We start from the raw sequence: 19,912 nt of genomic DNA on the forward strand, positions 1-19,912 counted from the left end.
CCACAGAAGACAGTTGAGGCCAATTCATTAAATATATTCAAGAAGAAATTAGATATATTTCTTAAGGCTAAGGGATATGGGAAAAAGCAGGGACGGGATACTGAATTTGGATGATCAGCCATGATCTCATTAAATAGCGGAGCAGGCTCGAGGGGCCGAATGGCCTACTCCTGCTTCTATCTTCTATGTTTCTATGTTAAGTGTTTTTGCAGCAGGTGTGAACGATCTGTCAACGCGAAACTTGACAGATGGCAAGTTCCCCGCATGCGCAAAACTCGGAGCTTGCGGGGCCTTTCAGAAGGCTTCCGACGGCGGGCGCTGTCGAAACCACCATAATTTCAGACCTGTAATCGCTTGCGTGAGCTCTAATTGCATCCCTGGGCACGGGCCACAAATATCGCCCAGAAACAACATAGGCGAAAAAAAATCCGTCACTCAAAATAACCAGGACAAGTTCTTTCATGGAATGGGAGCGCTGTTCTTTCACCTGGTGTGACATTGGCTGCAACCTGGTCCGGAGAGGGGGCTGAAAAAATCTCTTCACTCTATTTTTCATGATCGTCAGAAGTCACCAGCGGAATTAATTCTGACAGCGAAAATCCATTTTCCAGTCTATATTAATCCACAGAACACCGCTCGTCCCTTCAAATCCAAGGCGAACTGACAGTAATTCAGCAACCTGGTGCTGAAAGGCCACAGACACGGGAGAAGCAGCTCGCTGCTTGCTCTGTGGTGGAGCTTATCTGCTGGTGGCTGCAGTGGCGAGCTTTCGAAGAGTAATTCTGCATGGCACCCAACTTCGAGCGGAGCTAACCTGATGCGTTTGAGGGGAAGCTAGATAAGTGCACGGAGGAAAAGGAATAGACGGTTGTGCCGATAGCATGAGATGGAGTAGGGTGGTGAGGAGGCTCGCGTGGAGCACAGTGGCCAGTATCGGTGCTGTAAATTCTACGCAAGTCTATGTAACCCAATAGTACTCAATGCCAGTTCTGATGAAGGGTCATCGACCTGAAGCAATGGGGTCGATTTTCATTGACCCGTGGAGTCAGGATTGGAGGCGTGCGGGGGGTTAAAGTCCTGAATTCGGGGGTCCCGACACCATCCCGCCCCCAACCCGCCTCAATGTAAGTTTTAAAGGAGGCGGGTACCCGCCCTGCACTGGGACCCGCCTCCCCGAGGCAGGAAGGTATTAGTGCCAATTAACTGCCTGTTAACAGGTAGTTAACTGGCAGTTTTTAGCCTAATCCCTATTTTAAAGCTTGAAGTGTGGGATTCCCGACGGCTCCAAACCACGCCAAGTTAGAGGAGTCGGGCCGTCGGGTTGAAGGACTTGGAGGGGCCGAGATGTCGGTGTTCAGGTGAGTGATGGGTTCATGAGTGCAAAGGTAAGTGTGTTTGGTGTGTCTAAAGTGTGTAAAGAAGTTTAAATTACCTGTACTTACCTTTTAAGCCTTCCTTCCTCTAGGTTTCGGGAGTCCATCATCTAACCGGCACAGAAAGCAGAATGGCTGTGAACTGTCAAAAGTGACAGCCTGCAGCTTTCTGTGCCGGTGAGATTTCTAACTGAGTCTGTGTAGAAGGACTCAGGTTAGAAGTAAGACTGTCAGTGTTTGACAGCTTCAAACAGCTCTGAAGCACTGATATTTCATCTGTTAAAACGTCTTGACAGATGAAATTTCAGTCTGTGATGTCACCTGTTGCCGGGTGGCCCTTAATTGGCCTGCTGAGCCCGCTGGGCGAGCTCAACAAGGTCAATCAAGTTAAAATTGCGTGGATTGGCCGCATCTCGATGGAGGCGGGACTACATCCCCGAAAGTTGTAGTCCCGCCTCCTTCCCAACTTCTGAATGAAAATCATCCTCGGAAACTCTGTTTCTCTCTCCGCAGACGCTGCCTGACCTGCTGAGTGTTTCCAGCAGTTTCTGTTTTTATTTCCGATTTCCAGCATCCGCAGTATTGTGCTTTGGTATTAATATTCGATGCCAGTACTGAGCATAAAGTTCAAAAATATTCCACCCAGCCTAAGAAATCCTGAAGCATAAAAAGGGCTCATGAACCAGTTGAAGGTGGCTCAGTTGGTGTCCAGTTGTTTGAGATGATGCCAGCTCACTTCCAATTAGGCAGGAGTCCAAAACCATAAAAAGTGCTCATAACTTGGCACTAAAATGCTACTGAAATCTTACTCACAGGTACTACAAGAATGGCAGGTGTGAGAAATAGAAATGCCACACGTGTGCACTGGAGGGGGTTCTTCGAAGGATGGGCTTAAGGCACATGACATGAATCAGTCATTCATGAAAGAAAGACTTATGAAATAATACTGAGCGGCCTACGGGTGGCGCTGTCCAGGGAGAGTATAAATACTCGGGCACGGGCCCAGCTTGCGCAGGACATTCTTAACAGGAACTAGTGAAGGACACAACTAGACCTTCATGTTGTAAAACAGTTGATTAAAGCTTTGTTTAACACTTAGGCCAAGTGCCTAGTAGTTTTCTTACATCAGCGCATTTGTTGGATAAGTGCTCAAGTTTGTTCTCTCGATTTGTGATCTTTGAAGTATTTTTCCCCTCCTTATTTTTAGGCCCATCCTCCCCCCCACCTGCGGCCCCCCCAGCACCCCCGTCACCCCATGCTGACCTCTAACTTCCCAGAGGGAAGACAGGCATTACTCCCTGGCATCTTCCAAAAGTCCCTCTTGAGCGGGTCCCGCTGGAAGGTGCGCGTGGTTGCCGAGACTCGCCCTCTGATTTTCCCTCTTCCTCACCAGAGAAGCATGATGGGCATCGAGAGCTCCTTGTGTGTGGACTCACATGCTGCCGAAGCCTCGCTGTACCATTCCACGGCGCGGAGCCTTTTGAACAATTCAATGAGCAGTATCATTGCTCATCTGCCACCCCCTCATCTCGAGACATCATCTTTGCAGAACTGTAGACTTTCCGTTTGTCTAACATATAATCAAATACAATTTTGCTGAAGCAAAACAAGTATATTTTATTCTAGTGGTAGGTGCAATAAAGAATGGACCAAAAATCAATTTTGAAACATAATATGACACTATTGCACTAAACATCCTGGGCAGTGGCAACATGAAAACATCATCATTTTAAAGGGCAGAGGTGGGATATGGGGGTGGGACCCAAAGATGAGCCTGAGCGTTCCTGCCATTCTGTGTTACTAAGGACCTCTCGAGGATTGTATTATTGAATGCCTGCAGATATAAAAGCTGGGCAATTTTTACATTTTGCTTTGTGTTCCCACGGGATTGCATGCCCGCTTATGTTGTGCCATGGAGCCGTTGTGAAATCCCCCCCCCTCACCTGAGGCAGGAGTCTCACTGGTGCATCAGATGGTTCTTGCCACATGTAAACCTCCCAGATCTGAAGATATCCCCACTGAAGATCCAGCCCCAGAAATCCTCCCCAGGAATTTCGGGGCTCACTGACTAATCTACGCTTAAATATATTAAGAAAACATTTAAAAGGAGGTACTTCCATTTATGTAGTTCCTTATCATGCCCTCAGGACACCCCAGAGCATCCAATGAATGACCTTTGAACCGTGGTCACTGTTGATATGTGGGCAAGCCCGGTAGCCAATTTGCGCACAGCAAGGTCCCACAAATAGCAATGAGATGAATGACCAGTTGTGTTGATGTGGAGGGCGGAATATCCGCCAGGTAATATTGAAATAGCACCATGGGATCTGTTATACCCACCTGAACAAGCAAACAGAGCTTTGGTTAAACGTCTCATCCAATGGTACCTCCAATAATGGAGGAGTCCCTCAGAACTGCCAGCGTAGATAATGTGTTAAAGCCCTAAAGCAGGGTTTTCAACCCACAACCTTTTGACTCAGAGGTAAGAGTGCTCCCAAATCAGACAAGCAGGCATTTATATCCCAGCACCGTTACATTCCAGCAGTTAACTTTAACCTGGAGATGTTGGGAGGGGAAATAAAAAGAAATCCGTTTTATTCTAACTCTCGCATACAAAGAAATGTCTTCCTGTGTCTTCCTTAACCTGAACTATTTGTCATTAAGATAGTTTCGCCTCTATATGGAGCCACCTAAACGGGAAGCTCCAGGCTGGGTATCTCCTGAACTTCCTCCTGTCGATAATATCTGAAATGTTTTCCGAGGAGGGAGACGCAATCCGAGGAATCAAAAAAAGCGAGAACGCGAAGACAAAAATAATTTGGTCAGCCAAGAATCAGCAGACAATAAAAAAGGGATTTAGCTATGATTAAATTTTTGTTCCTTTTCATATACTTGTCCCCTTCCCGTCAATCATCCGCCAACCAGTTTGCACCGAGGATTTAATTCCTGGGTAAAATTTATGCGTGATATTGTTTGAAAGCGGGTTGGTCAATTTTACGTTCATCGAGGTAAAGGGTATTAGTGTTCCCACTGCCAGCGGATAATGCCAGCATCAAGCACTCCCAGGCCAGGTAGAGCCTGGCCAAATGCAGAATAAATCTTCCTCTACTCTGCCTGGTTAAGAACAAAAACCACTTAAGCTTGCATTTAAATTCTAACTGTGGCATTTCTATGGTGCAGCTAGACTTTTGCAGATGCTACAATTATAGTGGAAATGCAGCCTGAATCTGGTGTTAGGACCAATCTTGATAGCGAAGTGAGGCGGGACAAGACTCCACTTTGCTCGAGAATCAGATTAGGCTTTAACAACAATATGCATTTATATATTTTTTTTTATTCGTTTATGGGATGTGGGCGTCGCTGGCAAGGCCATCATTTATTGCCCATCCCTAATTGCCCTTGAGAAGGTGGTGGTGAGCCGCCTTCTTGAACCGCTGCAGTCCGTGTGGTGAAGGTGCTCCCACAGTGCTGTTAGGGAGGGAGTTCCAGGATTTTGACCCAGCGACGATGAAGGAACGGCCGATATACTTCTAAGTCGGGATGGTGTGTGACTTGGAGGGGAACTTGGAGGTGGTGGTGTTCCCATGCACCTGCTGCCCTGGTCCTTCTAGGTGGAAGAGGTCGCGGGTTTGGGTGGTGCTGCCGAAGAAACCTTGGCGAGTTGCTGCAGTGCATCTTGTAGATGGTACACACTGCAGCCACGGTGTGCCGGTGGTGGAGGGAGTGAATGTTTAAGGTGGTGGATGGGGTGCCAATCAAGCGGGCTGCTTTGTCCTGGATGGTGTCGAGCTTCTTGAGTGTTGTTGGAGCTGCACTCATCCAGGCAATGTAGCTCCTTTAACGTAGTAAAACGTCCCAAGGCACTTCACAGGAGTGATTAACAAACTAAAATTTGACACCGAGCCACATAAGGAGATATTAGGACAGGTGACCAAAAGCTTGGCCAAAGAGGTAGGTTTTAAGGAGTGTCTTAAAGGAGAAGAGGCAGCGAGGGAGGGAATTCCAGAGCTTAAGGCCTAGACAGCTGAAGGCACGGCCGCCAATGGTAGAGTGATGGAAATTGGAGGACGTGCAAGAGGCCGGAATTGGAGGAGTACAGAGATCTTGGATGGTTGTAGAGCTGGAGGGAGTGGCGGGGCTATGGAGGGATTTGAAAAAAGGGTTGAAAATTTTAACTACAGATTTACTCGATACAATTTGAGCATGTGTGCAAAGCAAAAAACTTTTTTTTTAACAAATGCTAAATCTTTGGTATAAATGCAGCATCAAGTGGAGCGATAAAGAAGTGGAAGATGCAGCTCGCTGCTGAATGATATTGGTGACCGCGGGCCTGTTTTATTCCTTTGCAGTACTGCAACTGTCCACTGGAGGGTGCAGTAAACTAAAGGCCTTGTCACACAGGTGTGACATTACCCGATCAATAACCAGCCCAGTTCTTCTATTGATCCTGAACCAACCTCTATTTGGAAACTTGTATTTTTCAATTTGACCTTTCATTTTCAGTGCAATGACTGAAGAGCCATTGCTCCTTGTTTCAAATTTTCACAAAAAAAAAATTGGTTTGGAACACTTTTCAATCAGAGAGAGAATTGAGATTCTCAAGAGCACTCCCGCTGTGAATCCTTTCATGTGAGATTGCGGTGAATCACTTTGATTTACCCGAGCATATAACACAAGTTAAAATAGTCCCATTTCACTCCTCTTTGCTTCAGAATCAGGTCAGGCCTCAACCTACAAATTCGCCCAATACAAGTCGAGCATCAATACGAATTTTAAATATGCCATTATTTTAGTTGGAACACATTCTACCCTGACTGCTTGCATGTAACCAGGAGCCAGATCCATTATATTTTATTACCTGGGAATCGATTGGGAGGTCAGTTATGGGTTCTTATTGAAATACTACAATAGCAGGTAAAGAGCCCCCGACAGAAAACAATGTCTTACTTATTTTCTTATTGCTTCAGTAGCGCGAAGCAGCCTTAAAGGGGTATTTCCAGTCTCAGCCGTGGCTCAGTGGGTAGCCCTCTCGCTCTCTGAGGCAGAAGGTTGTGGGTTCATAGTCCCACTCCAGAGACTTGAGCACAAAAATGGGACTTAAGCAGTGCTGAGGGAGTGCTGCACTGTCGGAGGTGCCGTCTTTCAAATGAGACGTCTACTCTCTCAGGTAGACATAACTCAATCAACATCACTAAAACCGATTATCTGGTCATTATCACATTGCTGTTTGTGGGATCTTGCTGTGCACAAATTGACAGCAGTGGGGGCGATTTTGCCAGCCCTGGGGAGGCGGGTTTGGAGGTGGGACTGCTGGGAAAATGGCAGAATCTGGGGGCGGGGTCCCATCCCACCCCCAAACCGCCTCCGTACCATCTCCCCAGGAGGTGGGTACCCGACCCGCGCTGGGAGCCGCCTCCTCGAGGCGGGAAGGCGATTAGTGCCAATTAACTGCCTGTTGACAGCCAGTTTTTTTTGAGAATCCCCATTTTGAGCCCTGAGGTGTGGGCTTTCCGATGGCTCCGAACCTTGCCAGGGTCCGCGAGGCGGGCCATCGGTTTGCGGGGGGTCGGAGGGACCGAGATGTCCGGTGTTCAGGTGAGTGATAGGTGCATGTGTGCAGAAGTAAGTGTGTGAGGTGTGTGTAAAGTGTTTTAATAAGTTTTACTTACCTTTACTCCTTCCTGCAGGTTTCCTCCCTTCAGGTCTCGGGAGTCCCTCAGCTCACCGGCACAGAAAGCAGAATGGCCGCTGAATTGTCAAAAGCTGTAGCACTCTGCTTTCTGCTCAGGAGAGCTCTCTAACTGAGCCTGAGTGGCAGGACTGAACTTAGAAGACAGATTGTCAGTGTTTGACAGCTTCACAGAGCCGCCAAACGCTGACATTTCATCTGTCAAAAGCTCTTGATTGGCCTACTGAGCCCGCTGGGTGGGCTTAACAAGGTCAATCAAGGGAAAATAGCGTGGGTTGGCCACAATTTTGTATTGTGTGCAGTTTTGGTCGCCTTATCTGAGGAAGGATGTTCTTGCCATGGAGGGAGTGCAGCAAAGATTCACCAGACTGATACCTGGGATGGCAGGAATGACGTATGAAGAGAGATTGGGTTGATTAGGCTTATATTCGCCAGAGTTTAGAAGAATGAGAGGGGATCTCATTGAAACTTATAAAATTCTAACAGGACTAGACAGACTAGATGCAGGAAGGCTGTTCCCGATGGCGGGGGAGTCCAGAACCAGGGGTCACAGTCTAAGGATAAGGGGTAAGCCATTTAGGACTGAGATGGGGAGGAATTTCTTCACCCAGAGAGTGGTGAACCTGTGGAATTCTCTACCACACAAGGCAGTTGAGGCAAATTCATTAAATATATTCAAGAAGGAGTTAGATATATTTCTTAAGGCTAAAGGGATCAAGGGATATGGGGAGAAGGCAGGGACAGGGTACTGAATTTGGATGATCAGCCATGATCTCATTAAATGGCGGAACAGGCTCGAGGGGCCGAATGGCCTACTCCTGCTCCTATCTTCCATGTATCTATGTATAAGCTCCCCATTGACAAAATCCAGCCCTGTGTTTCCTACATTACAACAGTGACTACACTTCAAAAAGTACTTCATTGACTGTAAAGCTCTTTGGGATGTCCTGTGGTTGTGAAAGGTGCTATAGAAATGCAAGTCCTTCATTTTCCTTTCTGTTGTCATTATGTAAAAAAACCATATTGCCATTCAAAGGGACATTGTCGTCACGTGAAAAACCATATTGCAGTGCCGGCTATCTCAACACTGCACCGCTTGGGCAGATATCACAAGCTACTCGAGGCTAGCTAGAAACTCGTGGAATTAAAAGAGAAGTTGTTGAGGGTGAATACAAGTTCAACTAAGCTGACAAAGGTGACAGGGACTGGTTGACATGTAAAGGGCTGGTGACTGTCTTGATAAGGGTGAAGGTGTAGCGAGATTGGGGCATTCTTTGTAAAGATATGATAAAAACGCAAAATTGCCAAAAGGACAGAGAGCGAAGGAGTCATAGGGCTGGATTTTGATGCTGGAGGCGTTGTAGTCCCACCTCCATCGAGTTGTGGCCAACCCACGCGATTTTCACTTGATTGATCTTGTTGAGCCCACCCAGCGGGATCAGCAGGCCAATTAAGGGGCACCCGGCAACAGGTGACGTCACAGATTGACATTTCATTTGTCAAGAGCTTTTGACAGATGAAATATCAGCGTTTCACAGCTCTTTGAAGCTGTCAAACACTGACAATCTGTACTCCAAGTTAATTCCTTTCTCTCAGGCTGATTTAGAGATCTCTCCAGAACAGAAAGCTGAGGCTGCAGATTTTGACAGCTCGCGGCCATTCTGCTTTCTGTGCCGATGAGATGAGGGGCTCCCGAGACCTGAAGGAAGGAAGGCTGTAAAAGTAAGTAAAGGTAAGTAAAACTTCTTTAAACACCTTACACACACCAAACACACTTACCTCTGCACTCATGCACCCATCACTCACCTGAACACCGGACATCTCGAACCCTCCAAGCCCTTCAGCCCGACGGTCCGCCTCGCTAACTTGGCGTGGTTTGGAGCTGTCGGGAATCCCACACTTCAGGAATAAAAATAGGGATCAGGCTAAAAACTGCCTGTTAACTACCTGTTAATAGGCAGTTAATTGGCACTAATCCCCTTCCCGCCTCGGGGAGGCGGGTCCCAGTGCGGGTCGGGTACCCGCCTCCTTTGAAACTGGCATGGAGGCGGGTTGGGGGCGGGATGGGTTCGTGCTCCCCAATTTTGAGATTTTAACCCCCCACACGCCTCCAATCCCGCCTCAACGGCCCAATGAAAATCCTGCCCATAGAGTCATAAAGACACAGAAGGAGGCCATTCGGCCCATCGAGTCCGTGCCGACTCTCTGTAGAGCAATCCAGTCAGTCCCATTCCCCCGCTCTATCCCCGTAGCCCTGCAAGTTTATTTCCCTCAAGTGCCTATCCAGTCTCCCCTTGAAAACATTGAGTGTCTCCGCTTCCACCACTTCCGTCAGCAGCGAGTTCCAGGTCCTCACCACTCGCTGCGTAAAAAAGTTTTTCCTCACATCCCCCCTGTATCTCTTGCCCAAAATCTTAAATCTGTGTCCCCTAGTCCTTGTACCATCAACTAGTGGGAACAGCCTTTCCCTGTCTAGCCTATCCAAACCCGTCATAATCTTGTACACCTCTATCAAATCACCCCTCAACCTCCTTTGCTCTAATGAAAACAAATCCAGCTTCTCCAACCTGTCCTTGTAGCGAAGATCCCCCATCCCTGGAACCATTCTGGTAAATCTCCTCTGCACCCTCTCAAGGGCCTTCACATCCTTCCAAAAGTGTGGTGACCAGAACTGGACGCAATACTCCAGTTGTGGCCTAACCAGCGCTTTATAAAGGTTCAGCATAACTTCTCTACTTTTGTACTCAATACCTCTATTTATGAAGCCCAAGATCCCATATGCTTTGCTAACCACTCTCTCAATATGTCCTGCCACCTTCAGGGACCGATGCACATTAACTCTGTTCCTCTGTCCGTACACTCTTTAAAACTGGGCCATTATATTGTCTCTCCCTGTTCCTTCTGCCAAAATGCATCACCTCACAATTCTCTGTATTAAATTCCATCTGCCACTTGTCTGCCCATTCTGCTAGCCTTTCTATGTCGTGCTGCAGTCGATTGGTATCATCCTCACTGTTTGCCACACCCCAAAGTTGGTGTTGTTGTGTATGTACCTTTAAGAGAATAACTGGTCTCAGACTGCAGTACCGGCAGTGACCACCCCTGTATAAAAGGCGCTAGAGAGCCTCTGTTGTTTAGTTTCGTTTATGCCTTTCACCAGTAAAGATCTGTTTGATTTCTCTCCTGCTAGTCCGTGTCTCAATCATTCACGGACTTAACACTGGCGACGAGTTAGAAACGAACTTACCTGCAACTCAGCAGCAGCTCCGACGACGTTGTTGAAGGTCGGAGCCAGAAGAAAAAAGAAAAAAAAAATAGGCCATTGAAACTCGAGAAACGGGCATCGACCGTCAATCATCGATTTCAAAACTTGCAGGAGAGACTGTCCAGAGCCAGGCTGGGTTCCTCGGTCCGTGGTTTCCCAGCTAATTGGGCTGGTGGCAGGTAGTGCTCTGATTCTTCCTGGGCTGCGGCGGGCTGAAGCTCGATCGGGTGGCCTTTCAACGGGGCCGGGCAGCGAGTCGGGAAGCAAGGAGAGAGAGAGAGGGTGGAGCATACAGGGCGCGGCCAGTGTTTCGAAGCCGGGCAGCGTTCGGACCTCAGAAGAGGGAGGGAAGTGTCCCAGAGGGTCCGCTCCACGACGGGAAAATAATAAAAGAAAAAGAATACGCGCAAGAAACCGTGGAAAGTAGCGCTAACAACAGCGGGGAAGAAGGAAAAGCGCGGGAGGCGCCATTTTGTTAAATCGGAGAAGAAGGCAAAGCGCGGGAGGCGCCATTTTAGATTTGCAAGATGCCGAAGACTGGCTGTATCACTGCTTTTGATAATACATTAGAGGACTGGACCACGTATGTGGAAAGAGTCGAGGTATATTTCGAGGCAAATGAAATAGCGAAGGGGAAAAAGGCATTGATATTGTTAAACCTAATGGGCGCTAGAATGTACGGCCTATTGCGGGACCTGATTACTCCAGCCAAACCGAAGGCGAAGAGTTTTAACGAAATTGTTGCTGTTCTACAGGAGCACTTAAACCCTGCACCGCTGTTGATAGCAGAAAGATTTAAATTCCACAGGAGAACTCAGCACAAAGATGAGAGCAATGCTGAGTATCTTACGGAACTATGCAAGCTATCAAAGCACTGCCAGTTCGGAGCAGGACTGGCAGATACCCTACGGGACAAATTTGTCTGTAGACTCGTGAGTGAAGGAACACAGAAGAAGTTACTCGCAGAAAAAGAGCTGACGCTAGATAAGACTTTCAGCGTGGCTGTATCGTATGAAGCAGCAGCCAGGGGAGCTGCAGAAATTCAACAAAAACCACAGGAATACGGCACCCACGAAATGACACGGGGATTTGCAAAATGTTATCGCTGCGGCAGAACTAACCATGACCAGAAGGACTGCTGGTCCAAAGACAAAATATGCAGACAATGCGGGAAGATCAGACACATTGCACGAGTTTGTAGGTCTGGGAAGAAGACCAGCGACAACAAAAAGGCTACTAAGGAACCGTACAAGAAAGTACAAAAGATGATGGACAGTAGTTCCGAAGACCAGATGAGCGATAGTGAATCCGGAAACAGGAGACTAAGCTGTCTCAAACTTCACAATGTAATCGCAAAAGAGGATCACCGAACCATTTGGGTCACTCTCACGATAGCAGGGTCCCAAGTTAAAATGGAATTGGATACAGGATCAGCGCTAACCGTCATGAATCGACGAGACTACGAGCGGCTATTTTCACACATACCCTTGAGAGAGACATCCATCGTCTTGACGACATATACGGGGCAAAAAGTATACCCCAGAGGAAAAATAAGGGTGCCTGTCGAATACAATGGCAAGAAAATACGGAAATTGTATCTCTACATACTGCCAAATGGTGGACCACCGTTATTGGGACGGGAATGGATCAGGAAGATAAACTTAGATTGGCATTCCATTCATGCAATGACGGTGGACGGTAAAAAAGATGAAGACGTCACTCCTGGACGATTGTCAACAATCTTAGCTAACGCCAAATAGGTATTTCAACAAGAACTGGGCACGCTTAAAGGCGTAACCGCCTCGATAAAAATAGAAGAGAATGCAGTTCCCAAGTTTTTCAAAGCGAGACCGGTACCATATGCAATTCGCCCAGCCGTCGAGGCAGAGCTGGAGAATCTGGAGAAGGCGAGCGTGTTGTCTTAAGGTCGACTGGAGCGAGTGGGTGACACCCATCGTTCCTGTCATGAAGAAAACGTTAAACAATAAGTCCGGAGAGCCAAGGAAGATTCGCATCTGTGGGGATTTCAAGGTGACGGTGAACCCTGTCCTTCGCACAGTACAATATCCTCTTCCAAGGATAGAAGACATCTTCGCCTCGCTGTCTGGAAGGAAGCGTTTTACAAAAATTGACCTAGCACAAGCACATTTGCAGATGGAGGTTGAAGAGTCCTCTAGGAAGTATCTCACGATAAACACTTACAAAGGTCTTTACCAGTATCATCGATTGGTATTCGGAGTAGCATCGGCTCCGGCGATATGGCAAAGAGCGATGGAACAAGTCCTGCAAGGGATTCCGGGGACTCAGTGTTACTTGGACGACATCCTTGTAACAGGTGAAGATGACAGTGAACACCTTAACAACCTAGCACAGGTGCTCACTAGACTACGGGAACATGGGCTGCGAGCCAACCGCCCCAAGTGTGAATTTTTTAAGAAACAGATATCGTATTGTGGCCACGTGATTGATGACAAAATTGAAGCGGTTGTTAAGGCCCCAGCGCCTGAAAATGTGTCGCAGCTGAGGTCATTCCTCGGGTTGGTGAATTACTATCATAAGTTTTTGCCGAATTTGTTGACAATTCTGCACCCACTGAATGCCCTGCTACGAACGGGGGTAGCATGGAAATGGAGCGGTGATTGTAAGCGTGCTTTTCAGAAGAGTAAGGACTTAATCACTTCAAAGGAAGTATTGGCTCACTACAACCCAGCACTGCCAATCAGGCTGGCGTGTGATGCATCTCCCTACGGCATTGGGGCGGTACTGTCACATAAATTCCTTGATGGTTTGGAGAGGCCGATAGCTTTTGCGTCACGCTCGTTAACTTCTGCAGAGCGTAGCTACGCCCAGATTGACAGAAAGGCCCTCAGATAGTGTGGGGGGTGAAGAAGTTCAATCACTATCTGCACGGTCAAAAATTTACTCTACTAACCGATCATCAACCTCTTGTCTCCATTTTCAACCCTCAGAAGGGCGTACCGATAATGACAGCACAACGGCTGCAGAGATGGTCCCTTTTCCTAGGGGCACACCAATATGACATCGAGTACAAAGGAACTAAACAGCATGGAAATGCTGATGGATTGTCACGTCTACCGTTGCCAACGGTGGAAGAAGAAGACCTTGCAGTGGATCCAATGGAGTTATTCCACTCGACCATAGTCGAATGTCTCCCTGTGACGAATGCAAACATAGAAAAGGAAACACGGAATGACCCGACACTATCACGGGTCTATGATTTAACGGTGAAGGGATGGCCAGCACATGGCGAACCACTGCTGCCAGCATTCTTGCCGAGAAGAGAACAGCTGTCAGTGTGCAGAGGAACCTTGATGTGTGGATCCAGAGTAGTAATTCCACCTATGTTGATGGATAGAGTGCTGAATGAGCTTCATGAGGGTCATCTGGGTGGGGTAAAAATGAAGAGCTTAGCCAGAGCGTTTGTGTGGTGGCCGGGAATCGATAGAGAAATCGAAGAGATGACCAAGAGCTGTGCAGGATGCCAGAAGGTCCAAAACGCCCCACCACAAGCTCCTCTGCATCCATGGGAGTGGCCCTCATCTCCATGGCAAAGGGTGCACATTGATTTTGCTGGTCCCTTCATGGACTCGATGTTTTTAATTGCGGTGGATGCACATTCAAAGTGGCCAGAGGTAATAAAAATGTCCTCAACCACCACGGAAAAAACTATCACAGTTTTACGAACCATATTCGCCAGGAATGGGCTGCCTGAACAGATTTGCTCTGACAATGGACCACAGTTTGTGTCTGAAGAGTTCCGGAGGTTCTAAAAGAACAATGGTGTTAAGCATTACACATCTGCCCCATATCACCCAGCCACTAATGGATTGGCCGAGAGGTTTGTCCAAACATTCAAGAAGGCTATCAAGGCAATGTGTAATGAAGATATACCCCTACAACACAAGGTGGACAACTTCTTGTTTGCCTACCTGAATGCGACACATGCGGTTACCAACCAAACTCCAGCCATGATGTTCTTCAATCGAAGACTACGATGCCGCTTGGATTTGTTTAAGCCAAACATCCGAAGAGATGTGTGTAATGGTATCAGCAAATAGTGATGTTATTTGCCTGTTCGATTATGATGCCTTAATAGCATGTTTGCATGTATTGATTACTTATGCCTGACCAGCAGAGGTCATGTGAGAGACAAGCAGTTTGGTTTTAGTTTCAGTTTCGTTCTAGATGCATCATTAGCATCGTGTCTCCTGTAAAGCTGTATAAAGAGTTGAACAGACTTTAGATTAAAACTCATTCTCTTTCATGAATGTGTCGTCATTGAACCCACAAAGAAATCAATACATGGTGTCAGAAGTTATTGAAAGAGATGAAGAGGAAAAATCTGAAGTTAAATCAGCTGCCCACAGATTAGCAAGCCAAAAGAGAACATCGTTACTTACCATTAGAGAATAGCTAACGAAGTGAAAAATGGAAGGTTTACTCCCACCGGCGACGCTTCAGTTGACAGGTAATGTGGCTGAAAATTGGAGGAGATTCAAACAACGTGTAGAGTTGTATTTAGCGGCAATCGGAGCTGACGAGAAAAGTGATAATAAGAAATCGTCAGTGTTCTTACATGTCGTGGGTGATGAAGCGCTGGAGGTGTATAATAACTTCACATTCGCTGCTAATGGAGACAAAATGAAGCTAGATAAAATAATGGAACAGTTTGAGGCCTACTGCATACCTAAACATAACGTGACGTTTGAGAGGCACAGATTTTTCACATGTGTTCAGAAAACGGGTGAAACTATTGATCAGTATGTGACTGAACTGAGAAACAGAAGCAAATCGTGTGAATTTGGGGGACTGACAGACTCGCTGATAAAAGACAGACTGGTGTGTGTGATGCGCTATCAATTACTCATAAAAGACTGAGAGTTAAGAGAGTAACTAAAGGCTTTTATTAGCAAAGAACAGAGCATGCCTCTCGTGGTTGACTGGGTTCCAAGAAGGCAGGGGGCTGCAGGTCAATCGCCTTTATACCTGGGCCTGTGTGGGTGGAGCCAGCCGAGACATGTTGAGGCACGCATAGGTACAACAGTGTGTATCAACAACAACAACAACAACAGTGGTTTACCACATTCACCCCTTGTTTAAAATTGAGTCCGGCGGGGTGAAGTGTACTAAAGGTTCGTGTAAGTAAATCTATCAGGTGGCCTTGTATGCCGTCCTGATCGTCGTGGTCACGGCGGTGATGGTGCAGCATCCAACGTTGAGTCTGGCGTCTCATTGAGTGGTTGGGTGGTCAATGACGGGACCTGGGGCTGCGGCATGCCGTCTAGCGGGGTTGGGTTGTGGGTAGTGGTGGATGGCAATGGTAGTGTTTCAGGGGCACCCAAAGGTGCGAGATCTCGTGTGGGGGCTGTGTCCTCCCGCCCGTCCGGGTACGCTACGTAAGCGTACTGGGGGTAGGCGTGGGTAGTGGTGGATGGCGAGGGGGGCGTTTCGGGAGCATCCGAAGGTGCGAGGTCTCGTATGGAGACTGTGTCCTCCCGCCCGTCCGGGTACACCACGTAAGCATACTGAGGGTTGGCATGGAGGAGGCTCACCCTCTCGACCAGGGGGTCCGTCTTATGGGACCTCACGTGCTTCCGCAGTAGGACGGGTCCTGGAGAAGTCAGCCATGTCGGTAACGAGGTCCCCGATGTGGACTTCCTGGGGAAGGAGAACATTCTCTCGTGAGGGGTAGCATTGGTGGCTGTACAGAGCAGTGACCGAATGGAATGGAGCGCCGCAGGGAGGACTTCCTGCCAGCGAGAGGTCGGGAGGCCCTTAGATTTCAAGTTTAAAAGGACTGCCTTCCAGACCGTCGCATTCTCCCTTTCCACCTGACCATTCCCCCGGGGGTTGTAGCTGGTGGTCCTGCTTGTAGCGATACCTCTCAAGAGCAGGTACTGCCGGAGTTCGTCGCTCATAAAGGATGAGCCCCTGTCGCTATGAATATAGCTAGGGAAACCGAACAAGGCGAAGAGGTCATTCAGACATTTAATGACCGTGGTACTGGTCATGTCTGAGCAAGGGATGGCAAACGGGAAACGGGAGTACTCATCAATTATGTTGAGGAAGTACACATTGCGGTCGGAGGAGGGGAGGGGCCCTTTAAAATCGACGCTCAGCCGTTCAAAGGGGTGCGTGGCTTTGATCAGGCTTGCTCTGTCTGGCCTATAAAAATGCGGTTTGCACTCGGCACAGATTTGGCAGTTCCTGGTCATGGTCCTGACCTCCTCGATGGAGTAGGGCAGGTTACGGGATTTGATGAAGTGAAAAAACCTGGTGACCCCCGGGTGGCAGAGGTCATTGTGGAGGGTCTTCAGTCTATCGACCTGCGCGTTGGCGCATGTACCACGTGATAGGGCATCTGGGGGCTCATTGAGTTTCCCGGGCCGGTACAAGATATCGTAATTGTAGGTGGAGAGTTCGATTCTCCACCTCAAGATCTTGTCGTTCTTGATTTTGCCCCTCTGCTTATTATTAAACATAAAAGCTACTGAACGCTGGTCAGTGAGCAGGGTAAATCGTTTTCCGGCCAGGCAATGCCTCCAATGTCGCACAGCTTCCACAATGGCCTGGGCCTCCTTTTCGACAGAGGAGTGTCGCATCTCGGGGCCCTGGAGGGTCCTTGAGAAAAAGGCCACGGGTCTCCCCGCCTGGTTAAGGGTTGCAGCTAGGGCAAAGTCGGAAGCGTCGCTCTCCACTTGGAAAGGGATGGACTCATCCACTGCGTGCATTGTGGCCTTCGCAATATCTCCTTTTATGAGAGTGAAGGCTGCACAGGCCTCTGCTGTCAGGGGGAAGGAGGTGGACTTGATGAGGGGTCTGGCTTTGTCCGCATAGTTCGACACCCACTGAGCATAGTACGAGAAAAACCCTAGGCATCTCTTCAGTGCTTTTTGGCAGTGGGGGAGGGGGAGCTCCATAAGGGGGCGCATCCTGTCAGGGTCGGGGCCGATGACTCCGTTCTCCACTACACAGCCAAGAATGGCAAGGCGCTTGGTACGAAACATACATTTGTCCTTGTTGTATGTTAGGTTCAGCCGCTGGGCCGTACGGAGGAATTTCTCTAGATTAACATCATGGTCCTGCTGGTCGCGGCCGCAGATGGTGACGTTGTCTAGATAGGGGAAAGTGGCCTGGAGCGCGTTCTGGTCGACACTGTTGTTGTTGTTGTTGTTGTTGTTGATACACACTGTTGTACCTATGCATGCCTCAACATGTCTCGGCTGGCTCCACCCACACAGGCCCAGGTATAAAGGTGATTGACCTGCAGCCCCCTGCCTTCTTGGAACCCAGTCAACCACGAGAGGCATGCTCTGTTCTTTGCTAATAAAAGCCTTTAGTTACTCTCTTAACTCTCAGTCTTTTATGAGTAATTGATAGCGCATCAATTTTATTAGCAAAGAACAGAGCATGCCTCTCGTGGTTGACTGGGTTCCAAGAAGGCAGGGGGCTGCAGGTCAATCACCTTTATACCTGGGCCTGTGTGGGTGGAGCCAGCTGAGACATGTTGAGGCATGCATAGGTACAACAGTGTGTATCAACAACAACAACAACAACAACAACAGTGGTTTACCACAGTGTGGTATTCCAAATAATGGTTTAAGGGAAAGACTGCTAAGAGAGCAAGATCTAGACCTGGGAAAAGCCATAGCACTGTGTAGGGCTACAGAGACTGTGAAGTCGCAGGCAAAGGAGCTGTTCAGTGACAATAGCTGCAACGTGGATGCAGTGAGAAAGAACGGATACAAACAGTTTAACAAAACGAGCGCCAATGTGAAAAAAGAGGCGTGGCCAGCGAACGAAAATGAAAGGGACAATCGAAAGTCATGTAGTCGATGCGGTACACAGCATCCACCAAGAAAGTGTCCAGCATATGGTAAAAAATGCAATAGTTGCAACAAAAACAACCATTATGCCCGTTGCTGTAAGAACCAAGCGCAACAAAGCAAGGTCCATGCAGTAGATGAAAGCGGGATAGAGGAGTTCAATGTGGATGCTGTGTCTGAAAACAAAAAAGAAGAAAGAGACTGGATGTTGACACTAAAAGTGAATGACATACACATTCCATTTAAATTGGATACTGGAGCACAAGTTAATGTGATATCAGAGACTGATTTTAAGAAAATTAGACCCAGACCAAAGATACATGGAATCAAAGTGAAAGTGACAGGATACTCAGGTACTGAAATACCAGTGAAAGGAAGATGCATTGTCAAAGTAACACACAAGGACAGAGAGCACACGCTCGCATTAATCGTGGTGCCAAAGGATGTGCAAGCCATACTAGGTTTAAAAGCCTGTGAGAGACTGAACCTGGTAAAGAGAGTCCTCGTTGTGGAAAGCGAAGGAGAGACAGTCTATGATGAACTGAATGTTGCGTACACACCGGGTAAGCTGATGTATACAGCAGACACGTTGTCCAGAGCTGTTGACCCAGGAGAGCCCGCAAACACAGTGAAAAGACTGATGTACAAGGCAAAAGACAGTGGAACTGACTTCTACCAAAGCATGCTTGTATACCGCACAATGCCGCTCGAGTGTGGTATGTCACCAGCCCAACTCCTGATGGGACGTCGGCTAAGGTCAAACCTACCCATCCCGGAGAACCTCCTGAAAACAAAAGAGGGGGAAAAAGTGAGGAAGTTCAAAGAGCAACAGAAAGAAAAGCAAAAGTACTACTATGACAGAGGAACACAAAACCTACCTGAACTCCACATTGGTGACCAAGTAAGGTTCAAAGACGAAACAAACACATGGACTCAGAAGGGAACTGTCCTGAGTGAAGTTCAACCAAGATCATACACCATTCAGACAGATGAGGGTGCTGTTCTGAGAAGAAATCGTCGAGATCTTCTCATGGGACCAGCCATAGCAGGTCAAGAGACTGATACTGTTGAACAACCTGATCACACAGCTGAGAACACATCATCTGAGGCAACAACTCAGATTCAAGGACAATCAATCAGAAAATCCTCAAGACACGTGAAGCCTCCTGAGAGACTCATTGAGCAAATTTAAGGACTATTGTTATAGAAGGAAGTAATGTTATCTTATTCTTTCTTCAAGTTCTAGTGTATTGACATATTTCATGTGAACACACAAAGCAAGGTTAAAAAACCTTGATCATGATAATGATAATGTAAGTTCATTAAGTGTTACAGTTAAAATGCAGATTAATACAAAGAAAACATGTTGTTAGTTAAAAGTAAAATACTTCTGTTTTAAGAAAGGGAGATGTAATGATATCAGCAAATAGTGATGTTATTTGCCTGTTCGATTATGATGCCTTAATAGCATGTTTGCATGTATTGATTACTTATGCCTGACCAGCAGAGGTCATGTGAGAGACAAGCAGTTTGGTTTTAGTTTCAGTTTCGTTCTGGATGCATCACTAGCATCGTGTCTCCTGTAAAGCTGTATAAAGAGTTGAACAGACTTTAGATTAAAACTCATTCTCTTTCATGAATGTGTCGTCATTGAACCCACAAAGAAATCAATACAATGTGGAGAACAGGCAGTTTCAGAATATGAATGAAAGGCCGACCAGGAGTTTTAAGATTGGTC

Source organism: Somniosus microcephalus, chromosome 19 (genome assembly GCF_052327205.1).
Source record: "Somniosus microcephalus isolate GS21.2 chromosome 19, FLI_Smic_1.0, whole genome shotgun sequence".
NCBI classification, from domain to species: domain Eukaryota; kingdom Metazoa; phylum Chordata; class Chondrichthyes; order Squaliformes; family Somniosidae; genus Somniosus; species Somniosus microcephalus.